Source organism: Giraffa tippelskirchi, chromosome 2 (assembly GCF_054371585.1).
Source record: "Giraffa tippelskirchi isolate mGirTip1 chromosome 2, T2T-mGirTip1v1.2.pri, whole genome shotgun sequence".
Taxonomy (NCBI): domain Eukaryota; kingdom Metazoa; phylum Chordata; class Mammalia; order Artiodactyla; family Giraffidae; genus Giraffa; species Giraffa tippelskirchi.
The window spans coordinates 155953300-155966445 of NC_137276.1; the positions used below are offsets into that span (position 1 = coordinate 155953300).

A 13146-nucleotide genomic window follows, 5' to 3' on the forward strand; every position below is an offset into this window, starting at 1 on the left:
ACCACTGAGGAACTAATTTACCATCTTCCAATAGTCAATGGGCTATCTTGGGAAAGATGAAAAAAGAAGCTATGGAGAATGACTTCAGATCACTAGAAACAGCATTTTTCAGGGGAAAGAAGTCAGCGTCCCATCTCTAGTGAGGACTATCTCCTGGCAGAAAATTGAAGGGAAGAGAAAATCAGCAAGGGATGGAGCTTGACCCATGACTTCTAAGTCTAAGGAGCCTTGGCCACCTTGGAATAGGATATTTGGTGGCACTTCGGTTGGAGGAAACCTCGAAGGTAAGGAGTATGTATCTGTAGTGAGCTTAACTGGAGACCATGATAGAAAAAAAATTGAGTTTCAGGTAGGACAAGCAAGCATGGCTCTCCTAAGATCCCTCTTTCTATAACAATACTGGTTATTGAATGCTTCTATTGCCAAGCACTATATTATAACTTTAGTCTGACTGACAATAGTTCCAATACAGCAACAATCAAGCTGTATTGGAAGCCCCATTTCATACAAGTTCAACTTGAAAAAATAAAGGAAATTGATTTTTAAAAACATGCTGGCAAGGTTTCTGTGAAACTGGCACACTCGTGCATGGAACACAAATTGACTCCAAATTGAAACAATCCTTTTGGAGAGCCATTTGGCAATACTTTTCAAGAGCCATAAAACTCATCTAATAATCCCACTCTGAGGGATTTATCCTAAGAAAAATAATTCCCCAAAAGAAAAGAAAAACTGTATGTTCAAAGTCCTTTATAATATCAAAACCTGGAAAGAACTCAAATTCCCCACAGTTGGGGAATGTTTAAATAATTTATGATATATTAACTCCATGGAAAATTATGTAGCCATTAAAATGATAAATGGGAGGACTTTGTGACAACATGAAAGGCATATAACAAATAATGTTCAAGGATAAGAGTGTAACGCAAAATTGTACATGCACTCTGATTATGACTGTAAAAATACTTATGGCTAGAAATGGAAAGGGACAGCAGAGGAATATAAAAGAGATATTTTGTTTTATGAGATTTTGTTCTTATTTCAAAAAAAAAAAAAAAAAAGAATACAGAGAGGAACTCTTGCCCAAACTAAGGAAACTTGAGAATCATTGCATATAATTTAAAAAACATTACAAGTGCTGGTCTAGCACTCTTGTTTATAGTTAAAGAAACTGAAATACTGAGAAAAGTAGCTAGTCTATACCACAAGTTTAGAGGCTGAGCCTGGTCTAGAACAGAAGCCCAAGGAGAGGATCCCTAGATGGTTACATTCCAGAGGCTGATAAGTTGTAGAAACACATGGAGCGAAGAGGGCAAGAGGAAAGTTAGGGTTGCCTGTCATAAAAATTCTCAGATGTGGGTATTAATGTCAGTCAGGTAAGAGCATAACTTCATCCTCTACCTGATGAATACAACCTAGCATTCACTCATTAAGTACATAATGATTCTGCAAAGGGAGATCTGTTTTTCTGTCTTTAAAGGCCATCTCCTCTCTGTCTTCATTACCATTTCCCGAGGTCAAGGTCTCATTAATCACTCTGTAAACACTTTGTGGGTACCTGTTATGTCCCAGGTGCTGTACTAAGCCTGGAGACATAGAGGTAAGACACGCATAGCTCTGGATCTGGTGGTGCTATTATTTTAGGAGATTGGAGGCAGACAATTCACATGCAAACAATCAAGTAAGATGATTTAATACAGTAGTAAGTACTATAAAAAAAAAAACACAAGAATTTGTGATGAAGACAGGTTAGCAGACAGGTATGGAGTTTAGAAGGGGCTTCCCGGGTAGCTCAGCTGGTAAAGAATCCACCTGCAACGCAGGAGACCTCGGTTCAATTCCTGGGTCAGGAAGATCCTCTGGCAAAGGGATAGGCTACCCACTCCAGTATTCTTGGGCTTCACTGGTGGTTCAGATGGTAAAGAATGCACCTGCAATGTGGGACACCTGGGTTTGATCCCTGGGTTGGGAAGATCCCCTGGAGGAGGACATGGCAACACACTCCAATATTCTTGCCTGGAGAATCTCAAAGGAAAGAGGAGTCCCTAGGGGTTGCAAAGAGTCAGACACAACTGAGCGACTAAGCACAGCACACAGCACACGGAGTATAGAGAACTTCCCTAGGGGCTCAGTGATAAAGAATCTGCCTGTCAATGTAGGAGACACAAGAGATGTGGGTTTGATCCCTGGGTTGGGAAGATCCTCTGGAGAAGGAAATTTCAACCCACTCTAGCATTCTTGCCTGGGAAATACTATACCATGGACAGAGGAGCCTGGCGGGCTACAGTCCATGGGGTCGCAAAAGAGTTGCACTGACTGACAGACTCAACAACTACAGTGGAGTATAGAGGATCGTAAACAAGGAGGTGACACGATCTAATTTATGTTTGAAATCTCACCATCTGCCTTCATTATTCTAGGGCCATTACAATTGTTCCCTCAGCAAAAGTCTCTGTCTCTTTTTACTGTGGCCAAAGAGGTCTTAGTAAAATGTCTAAAATCAAGTTCCAATAGTAGGCACAGCTACTGAGATCTCCACCCTAGGTTCCGCATGAGTTTCTCCACAGGCCCAGTCCATCCTACCCCCCACCCCCAACCCCCACACAGCTCTCCCAGAGCCCTGGGATGCTCGCTGTCCTCCTGGCACACTGCCCATTCCTTTGAGGTGGGCACTGGCACAGACTGCTCTCACTGTGTGATCTCTTTCCTCCCTTCTTCTTTATGGAACTCTTCCCCTTCCTTTAAGGTTTTGTTTGAATGTCTCTTCTTAAAAGTCTTCTCTCATTCTTCCATTCAGAGCCAATTAGTCACTGTCTTCCATGTGCTCATAACACATTTTGTTCACAGTTGTATTATAATATATCAAATAGGTTTGTAATTATTTGTGTGTTTATATGGGTGTGTGTGTGTGTGTGTGTGTGTGTGTATGGCAAGCAGGGACCATGTCTTAGTTATACTTTTCTATCCAGAACCTAGTAGGTCTGGGCACCTAGTACTAGTGGCTACTTAGCAAACGGGTTTGTAGATAGATCATTGGATGGAAGGGTGGGTTGGTGGATGAAGGGATTACTAAATGAATGAATACAGGCTATCCCCCCCACCTCCTCATTTTAAAAGCAAGACAATTCTGATCTGGTTTGTCATCTGTAAAATGAAGAATCAGACTGGGAGATTCTAAAGGTTACATCCAGCTCTGATGTTCCAGATTCTGAGAGTTCATAAATCACGCCTGGTTATTGTCAATGAAATCAGAAAGCCTTCTTGGCTTGACTGCTTGAGAGAACACAAAGGGCTCCCAGGTTCATGATTAAGGATCATAAAGCCCATGGAGCCCTGCTGCAATGGAATAAATAAAGCCTGGGCATGGGCTGGGTGCCCTCTTGTCCCAGTTGGCAGCACTCATCACACCTTGACATACCTGCTGAGGCGAAGAAGCCTCAAGCAGAACAGGTTTCGAGCTAGCTCAGCAATAGCACAGCTCAACATGCCTGTAAATTTCCAGGGCTGAGCAAGGGCCTAGAGAAGTGATCATGGGCCGCTAAGTTACTCAGATCTGGGGGCTATTTTTGCTTACCCCATCTCTGTAGGTGCCATTGTCAGGGCAGACCTGAGTAGATTTAGGTCAGAGATAAGGATAGAAATAATTCCTAACTGAGCTTCTGATGCAGGATAAAAGAGTGAGGACACATATTACCCTCCCTATCAGGCTAGAAGAGAAGGGGACCAGAGATTCAGTTCAAGCCAGAGAGCCTGTTTGGGTGGCAGCCACATGCTTAGCCCTTGGCCAGGATCACTGGAGAAGGCAGAGAGGGATGAAATGGGTCCTGCCTTCAAGAAGTTTATACTTGAGTGAGGGAGACCAGTGGTGTACTTAAGATGAGAAAGGTAAGTTCTTTGGGAAGCAGAGAGAAAAGGAAGTTCATATGGATGAAGGTTAGCAAAGGAAGGAAGGTATACTTCAAAGGAGGAGATGTAAGTAAACAGACAGAAAGGGCATCAATCAACCATGTCCGTCAGGAAGGGTGCTCAAACAAGGCACGGAGGGGTCGGAGTCAGGGCAGTGGAGGAAGGTGGGCAGTGTGCTTGGCTACAGCAGAGGTGTCTAAGAGAAGGAAGAGGGGGCTTCACTATGCTGGAAGAAGGGGGCAGAGGAGACAGCCATGTCTTAGACACATGCATAAACACTATTTACCCAGTGCCAGTTTTGACAGGTCCTGTTCCTACCTTTGAGTGTCAGTTCCCAAGGTCTAGAATGCATCCTGGAGGCAGAGGGTGCCACAGAGGATCCTGAGTGGGACAGTATGGAGAGCCTTGCTCTTCCCGACACAACCTCTGTAATCCCTTCCTGGGAGATTATGTAATCAATTACTATTTATCATCAACACAACACTTTAACAGGGAGTATCAGGATGTACACACACACACACACAGCTCTGGGAATAAGTCTTCTAGAGCTAAAAAGATGGGATATAGAAGGCCAGATGTCAAAAATACTCTCCTGACCACTGTAACAGCAGGGATTGGGGCTCTCAGATCCTAGGACTGGTCTCCTGTGACATTTCCTCCTTCACTCTGGACGGCAACAGAGATCTCAGCCTGCTGGTCGCTCATGTGCAAACAGCCGATTTCCAGGCCCAGGATCAAAGGCAGGAGAGAGCACACAGAGATTGGCAAGCGGAAAAGAGACAAGCCAGTATTTGAAACCATGGAAAAGAAAACACTTCTAAACCCCAAGAGCAGCTCAGTTTAAAGGGATTGAGTCCTACCTTTCAAAAATGCAATCAACATTGAAATCATTCATTTCCTTCTTCCCCCTTCCTACACAGGGAGGGACTTTACCATAAATTAATTTGGAAGTTAAGTGAGTGCAAACTTACTTTTGAAAGTACCCAAGGGGCAGAAATAGGAATGAATCAAGCTGTAAAACAGGCAGTGCAAAGAAAGATGCTAGGAGTTTAAACTCGTCCGGTGGCTTTTAAATAAGGTCACTCTTGCTGATGTGGGGGCTTGTATGGTTCTTGGCTATTTTCGAAAAGTTTTCATTTTGACTGGATGCTGGGGACTTCATTGGTCCTTTGCCCTGTGAACTGTCAGAGAGCCAGGGCCAGGCTTTTATACAGAGAGGACATTGAGGACCTTCAAACCCTATTGATAATGGTGGGTGCCCAGACTCCCTTCAGAAAGAGGGCATTTCTCCTCCATCTCAATTTCCTGCTGTGCAGAAACTCTGCGTATTGTAGGAGTCAGGCTGATAGGAATAGCCCTGACTTTAGCCCCAGGATGTGTGGGTTCTACGTCAAGTCTAACCCTTAACAGCCAAAAGACTATGGCAGAGCCATGCTTCCTCTTGGCACCTCAGTTTTCTTTTATGAGAATCCAGGGAATTAAGAATGTTATATTTGTGGTCCCTGCCAGAACTAATGAAATATGAATTGAATTTGTTCAGATGCTAAACTGGCCAATTCAATGAATCAGATTCTTTTTTATCCTGATGTTCATGAGGAAAAAAGAATTGGTAGAACAATAACTTATACCAGATACTGTGCTGATATGCTTATTATTTCACCTACCAACAAACTAATATTCAGGATGAAATGACTCAACTAAACCACAACAGCAATTCCGATGGCCTGGTGGGGAGTTGGGACAGAAGCAGCCCAGATTCCCACACCTTCTGCATTTGCACCCAGGATCCCAGAAAATCAGGTTATGATCTTAATGGTAATAATGAATGATAACATTGAATGCTAATAGATCTTAAAATATCTTATGAATTATCAAAGAAAGCTTAAATCATACCAGTGTATGATTTTAGTGTTTAGCAAAGTGTGTTTTAATTTACTATTTGTAGACCAAGAATCAGTAAATGATGTAGATGGCAACAACATGAACCAGAATTTTCCATTGCCAAGAACATTCCATTGCCTAGCCACCTTAGGTAAACAGGAATTTACTGTGGCATCAAAACAATAGTGGCCTCTAAGGACTATATTCTGGGAGTCTCAGGCTTGCCAACTGTCCAGCAATGGGTCAGCTGCAGACTCACTGTCCACTCCAGCTGGGCATTACTGGGATTCAATCAGTCTCCACTTCAGAAATCATGGGCGGTGTTTCCATGGAGCTCTGTCCAAAAAGAGGTGATCTAAATCTTGCATGAGAGATGTACATCAATAGGGAGCTTTGCCTAGAACACTGTGACCTAAAAAATCATATTAAGGAACTCAGAATGCAGAGTCAGTTTCAGAGACACCAGGTGACCTTGTGCAAGGCACCTTGTAGATTGCCTTGCTGATTGGACTTCCCTAATGAATGGTGACTGCCTCTGTGAGTACCTGGGTTAGTGGCAAGCCCCTGCCAGGGGCAAACATTCTGATTTTCACTGCCCTATTTTTTAAAGGCAGCCTGCCTCTTCTATTAATCATCTTGCTGTTTGTTTGTTCTGGGAAGGCAAGCACTGATTCACAAAGGGAAATATCTCTTAGTGGTTAGACTGGAACGGTATCTTTGCTGTGTGCTTTTGAAGATCCTGCTCGTTTTATTTCTTCAAATCGCTTAAATAAAGCATTTCTTGTGGAATTTAGGGCCAAGAAGGGTTTGGTCCCCCTTCCTAATCCATACATAACTATTCTTCCTTTACTGGATGAAAAGTACTGTATAATACTGCAAAGTTCCCCCTTTTGTCTAAGCTGCTGGGAGGCTCAAAAATCACACCCTATGCTTCAGTAAAGTCATTATAATTCTGAGTTCTCTTCCTCCTCACTGTCCTCTTCTTTCCTGGCCAGGTCTTAATCTTTTATGTGTGTTTTAATGAGGTTGTTACCTCTATATCTTATGAGCTATTTTGGATATTTTTTGGAAGTGCCATGCAAATAAATCAATAATATGGGTTAATGTGTTTCATGAGTGCTTTCCAGATGAGGAAATTTAGAAGATGAATGCTTATTCTATGATGAAGTCTAAAATTTTCACTTCTAACACAGATTCATCATTAATGTTTAAAAGCTTATATATAGTAATAACTATGAACCTTTGCACAGTCTTTACCATTTATAAGGGAAATGCCTTCACATGCGTGCTGTCTTTTTAAATTAGTGTTCTCCCTTTATAGATGAAAAAGTGAGGTTTAAAGAGATCAAGTGGATTACCAGAAGTCATGGAGTTAGTAAACTCTGATCCTCTGACCCTTAGCCAGGTCTTTTGTTGGTCCCCATTCCCCAGTATCATCTTGTCTCTCACTAGCTTCTCATTTAAACCAGCATTCTTCACATTATCTTCAAACACATTGTTCCGTTTTTTTTAATGCATCGGTCAGATTGAAATAAAAGGTCATCCTAGTGGCTATTTCTCTCACTGAGATGGTCTGCAGGCAGCCTGGAAACCACTGATTTAAGGTCTAAAGGGTCAAGCTTGGAGTGACTCTTCTAGAAAATCTGAGTTCCCTCCTGTCATGCCTGCGGTTCCATGCTTCAGTTTAACTGACACATCATGTGCAATCATGTTTGAGGTGTAAAGAAAAAATGGGAAAATGTGATTTTTAACATGCTTTTCTCTTCTGTAGAGGTTATTTTAAATACCTCTGGGTCTCCCCTGTCCCTGAATGGCACATGGAATACCAGTGGGACAGTCATGGAGAATGACTCATTACTTCTGAGGGCTGGTTGGTATGGAAACATATAATATCCTTTACATTCATAACCTCATGGTCACGTTGGTCCACCAAGTGGGTCAGCCAGACAACCTGCTTTAATGTCTCCTTAAAAATTAGGTAGTTACTGCTTTTGAATTTTTGATTCCTCCCACTTCAGGCCACCCACCCACTACCAACTGCAAGTTGAAAAGCTTTGGGAGTAGTTTGTCCAGAAGGGCCACTGCGTCTAGAACCTTCTGGGAGGCTGAACACCCAAAAAGAGGTGTGTATCCAACACTTTTCTTTCTGATCTCCTTCTCCAGGCTTGGCTGGACCCAATAGGCCTCAGATCCTGCCCACAGTCTGGGAGCTGGAAAGACTAATCTCAAAGGGCTAGAAATGAGTCAGTTTCCACACTCAGCTTCAGGCGTGTGGCTTCCTGAAGCCCAGACGAGGAAGCTCTGAATTTCAAAGAGTAATTTTTTTTTCTTTGCATACCATATCCGGAACTGAAACCACCAATTCATTTCACTTAAGATCTCACACTACACTCAGATTATCAATAACATTCCAGAGATAAGATAGCCAGGCTTCATGAACCGAGTCTTTCTGTCTCTGTCACTCTCTTTTCTCTTGGTACTAATGTTGTTGGTTTCTTCCTTTTCTTTTGTTCAGTCCTGACAACGCAGAATTTAGAGGCCTTTGTGTCCTTCACAGGTGTTTATGAGGGTTTGTCCCTGCCCATAGCTTTCTGCTTTCCCTTGCAAGTCAGCTTGACTGGGTGTGAGCTAAGGTCCTAGGTTCCGTGTCTCATTCCAGGGGGGCAACTAACTTTGTGACTTTGCTAAGAGCTTCCACACAGAGGTCATCTCACTAACCTGGGAAAGCAGTTAAAAGATAGAGTGTATGGAGAGATGTAAGCAGACTTCAAGAAACAGGGAAGCGATGGAAAATGTACACAATGGCAATGCCTCCCAATGTCAACTGACATATCAACCTGTAAGGGGAGAAAGGATCTCTACCATTTACATAGTACCTTTCAATTTATAAACCACTTTCACATCCTTTTTCTATCTTCATTCTCACCAGAACTTGTTAAATTAGCCAGACAAACTTTATCTTCCCCAATTTAGACAGGAGAGAGTACTCAGTGCTAATAAAAGTGATGGGCCCATGCCATAAGAGTGAAAAAAGCAGATACCTCAGATTAGAAACCGGTTCTATTCATTCCAACTCCTGTATTCTTGGAACTCCCATTAAACCTTATGTATAATATAACATTACATCACAATCCATGGTCTAATGTTACACAGTCATTTGTTGACATTTTAGAATTTTAGGTTCTTACAGGTCAGGATTAATGGCTGTTGTTCATTACTTTGATACAAACTTCTAAGTCTCTGCTTTCTTTATTTAAAAAGTAGAAGAAGGCATTGAATCTTGTGTTGCTTTCAATGTTAACATTCTGTGGGTCCTTGTGTCAGTGACTACTGAATCCATGGAATTAACCAAAAATGTTATCCATAGGATTTGCTATGGAGCATAAGCACCCAGGATGAGTGTAGTGTTAAGTAAAAATGGTTACCATGGTCAAATAAGTTAGGAAAAAAAAGAAGGATTATTCAAAATGAAACAGGTTGCTTTGCTCTGGCCCTTCTCAGAGCATTTACATGCAAATCTACATGGGGAGGGGGGCTATGGAATGTGCAACATTCCTCTAAGTTGGCCCTAGAACATGGATCTCATAGAATCAGTGTGCTATGGATCCCATTGTGATAAACAGCAGGACATTCTCTGATGATCCCATTGGTCTTTTAAAGCAGCATCACAGATTTCAAGAAAAATCTTACAACACCCCAGTACCACTACAACCTCCTGTTGCACCCCACCTCAGTGCTGTATTTGCTAGGCCATGGAAGGCGATCCTCCAAGCCAGGTACCACCTAGCATAGAGCAACTCTGCTGTACAATCTGGATCACATCATTTCAGCCACAGAAGACTTTGAGCTGGAAAAAAAAAAAACAACCTACAATCCATCTGAAAGCAAGCACTTCCACATGTGGCCTGAATATAGGGCTAGAGGCAGCATCTTTGATTGCTTTGTGAAGTTACTGCCCTTTCATTCCCCTGAGAGCAGGATCTCACCACTCTCTTTTTATGGGAGAAGAAGGGTGAGGCCACTTAAAGATTCTCCATCCTGTCGATCGCCGTTCTAACTCCTGTGGCTCTTTCAGCATCCTCCTTCTATGGAAAAAAAGGAATTCTAGACTTTCAGAGAGACTCTTAGAGGGTGGCATAGTACAGGGGGCTTTGTCTGATCTGCAGCCTCTTTTCAGCATCCCTTCCACAGCCCATGTAGGATGGCTTCTAGGATCATGTGCTCTCTCCTCAGAGGCAACCTGGTTCCATGTTAACAGTTTTTAGATTGTCCAAAAGTTCTAAACCACACTCGGTCTCATGGGAACTTCTTCATGTGGCTGGCGCCAAACAATTCCGACCGTGCTTCCACAAGCATCCAATGTGTTGCTGCCAATCTCACAGGTGACTCAACTTGTCTTAAATCCCTATCAGAAAAGTCCCATGAACAGCATGTTCTTCCATTCTCGAGCCCAACTTCTTGTGAAGTAACCTTCTGCTGTCTCTTCCCATCTTCCTCACTCTAGAGGAAGTCTTTGTGGTGCCAAAGGTACTATTTACCTGTTTGACTGAGGAGCCTCCACTTTGAGTGTAGAATTCCTGCTCTAGGCTTAAGTCTGCAAATGCCATCTTCAAGTTTAGGGTAGTGTTTCTGCTTTTGACCTTAGCCACATTTGTGCTTGGTTAGAGATTGCTAGTTATATGAGAGACAGACAAATTATCTTTCGTCTAGAATGACATGAAACTCCCTCATGCTGAACTATGCGAAGGAAACTTCAGGCTAAAAGAAGGCATCAGGCAAACACATTTAAAATGACCTTGGGACTACTTCTGTTTTACTTGCAGGAAGAAGATAATCCTCATTTCTCCCTTGACTTGTATAGATGTTCTGCACTCTTTATCAATCACCTAGGTAGTACTCTAAGATTTTACATGAATATTTCACATCTGTTATTTCATTTACCCCCATAACAACCATTCAAGTCAGATATTATTGTATCATGTCATTATACTTTATGAGAGCACTGTGGTTGTGGGCTACTGTTAACCTTCTGTTCTATTGTTAGAATCCTGGAGTGCGATTCAAAAGTTCTGGGTTCTAACCCCTCTGCAACCTTTGGAAAGTCACTTTCTCTTTTTGGCCCTCGATCTCTCCATCTGTAAAATAGAAGAGATGCGGGGTGAACTAGACGAACGAACTTCAATATCCCTCATCCTGGTCATCCTCTCGCAACTGCTTGTCTCTGTTCACAATGTGACCAGGGAGACAAAAAACACTGCTGAATGTCTCAGGACAGCAGTACCTCTCCCCAGTGTTTGCCACACTGATGGTAAATGAGAAATATTGTCTCATAAGCTTTACATCTAAAAGAACAACATGCCCATAGTCATTCGTTATACATGGCACTGTGACAATAATTTTTTTAATGTAGAAATCCTGCTTGATTCAAGTAAAGAAATGCTTGAGAGAAAGTTCAAGTTTTGAAACTGCTAATATCTTCCTACAATGGTGTGTGGGACGCAGTGGGGGTGGGGAAGAGTAAGCCAGACAGTTCATCTTAGGGGTAACCTCTTTGGTTTATGTAAAATATATGACTCAAAGCAATTCATTCTTGTAGGCTGCCATGCCTGAAGGAGGATGAAGCTGCACTCAAAAGAGATTAAGTTGTTCATACAATTAATCAGCTACATCTTAGTGTTGTATATCACGATGTCTAATTTCCAGAGGAAAGATCACTTTCAAACCGCATAAATGATGATGCTTTTGGGAAAAAAGATAGCAAAAAGGAAAACCCACCTCTCCTCAACACAAAGATTTCACTATGAACTCACCTATTGTTTTTATTTTACACCCACAGTCTTGATGCTTATTATCTCTGAAATCATTTCAGTTTCCAAAAATTATTTGAAACACTCCTACATCTGGGGCTTTTGGTAAACAGTCCAGCTTCTACAGACAGAAACAGTTGTGCATTTGTGTGTGTGTGTGTGTGTACACGCGTGATGTGTTTGAGAGACGAGATTAGGGGAGAGGGAGAAAGTGACGGCACCTTTCTGTGCTACACAGCCTGGACACCTGTGAAGACCTGAGTAGGTTTCACTGTAACACACAAAGAAGCCTATGAGCGTGGGTCTTCCCTCCATGGATCTCTCTCTTGAGACTGCAAGAAACTTTGTGTTAATTTTACTCTGATGTTAAGAATAAAAATCATGATGAATGTTTTGAGCACTTACAATGTTCCAGGAAATTTTCTAAGAGCTTTAGTACACGCGAAATCACATATTACTCACAAGTCAATGAGGTTGATACTATTCTTATCACATTCTACAGATGAAAAACAAAAAAAGAATCACAGAGAAGTAGGCTCCCCAATCGCTGGCTTATTAACAATGAATTAAAATCTTGCCTGACAACCATCAAGACTGGAGAGGCCACTTCCTGTGGGAGGAGCTTTCAGTGAGAAGGAATCTCTCTCCTCTCAACAGCCTCCAGCTTTCTCATGGCATTGAAGCCATGCCTTAAGCTACAGTAATCTGTGTGCCTGTTAAATCTTCTCTGGGAAGACTCTAAGTTTGTTATGATCAGGGTAGTATTAAAATTATTCTTGTTCTCCCACAGCCATGGCAAAAGTACCTGGCACTGCATAGCCACTTAGGAGATACTAGTTGAAAAAGTGAATGAAGAAACCAAAGTTTCAGACCTGAGTTTGGACAATCATGTTAGAAAAATTGATACAGACAGCTCTCCAGGATCAAAGCCAGCTGAATCTTGAGACAACAATCTGTGACTATTAAAATAAAACATGTTATTTGTTTTTATCCCTGTAGAAGTTTCCTCTGAATTCATCTTCACCTCTTGGATGGTTATGATGGGTGCCCTATCCATCCGGCCTGAAAAGTAGGTTTTAAAAGAAATACTGTAATGAGAGCGAGAAAGCTTAAGTCATGTCAAGTTCTGAAGTTTGTTGTTTACACCTCCATTGCTCATCCTGAAGTTAACTTTTTATAGGTTACATTGATACCATTCTTATTAGCTTTCCTTATCCTTTTAGAAATAGAGCAGAATCCCATCCAGAACAGAGGTTAAACCTCACCCCCAAAGCATCTCAAGACCATATAGAAAAACTGAGATGTAATGAGATGCCTCTGATAAAAGTGTGATCTTATAAGGAAGGAGCTCCTTAAAATAGATAATCCCCCAAAGTCACCCACTCTAACCCTCTCATTTAGCAGATAGGAAAAATGTGGCTCAGAGAGAGGAAATGAGCTGCCAAAGGTGCCAAAACAATTTAATAATAATAATAATAAAGAGGATACACTCAAGACAGGGAACTCTTAGATGAGCCTCTTCCCTTTTATTGATATAGTTTGCTATCCTTCA

The 13146-nt window shown here is 41.9% G+C and overlaps 1 long non-coding RNA gene across 1 annotated transcript in view; it reads right to left on the reverse strand.

Moving 5' to 3' along the window:
* LOC145524080 (uncharacterized) overlaps positions 1-8873 on the reverse strand; it is a 79407-nt gene extending 70534 nt beyond the window's left edge. Inside the window, exon 1 of the long non-coding RNA XR_014067148.1 lies at positions 4225-8873. This is a non-coding gene — a long non-coding RNA (uncharacterized LOC145524080). The remainder of the gene's footprint in view (positions 1-4224) is intronic.
* Between the last annotated feature and the right edge of the window lie 4273 nt (positions 8874-13146).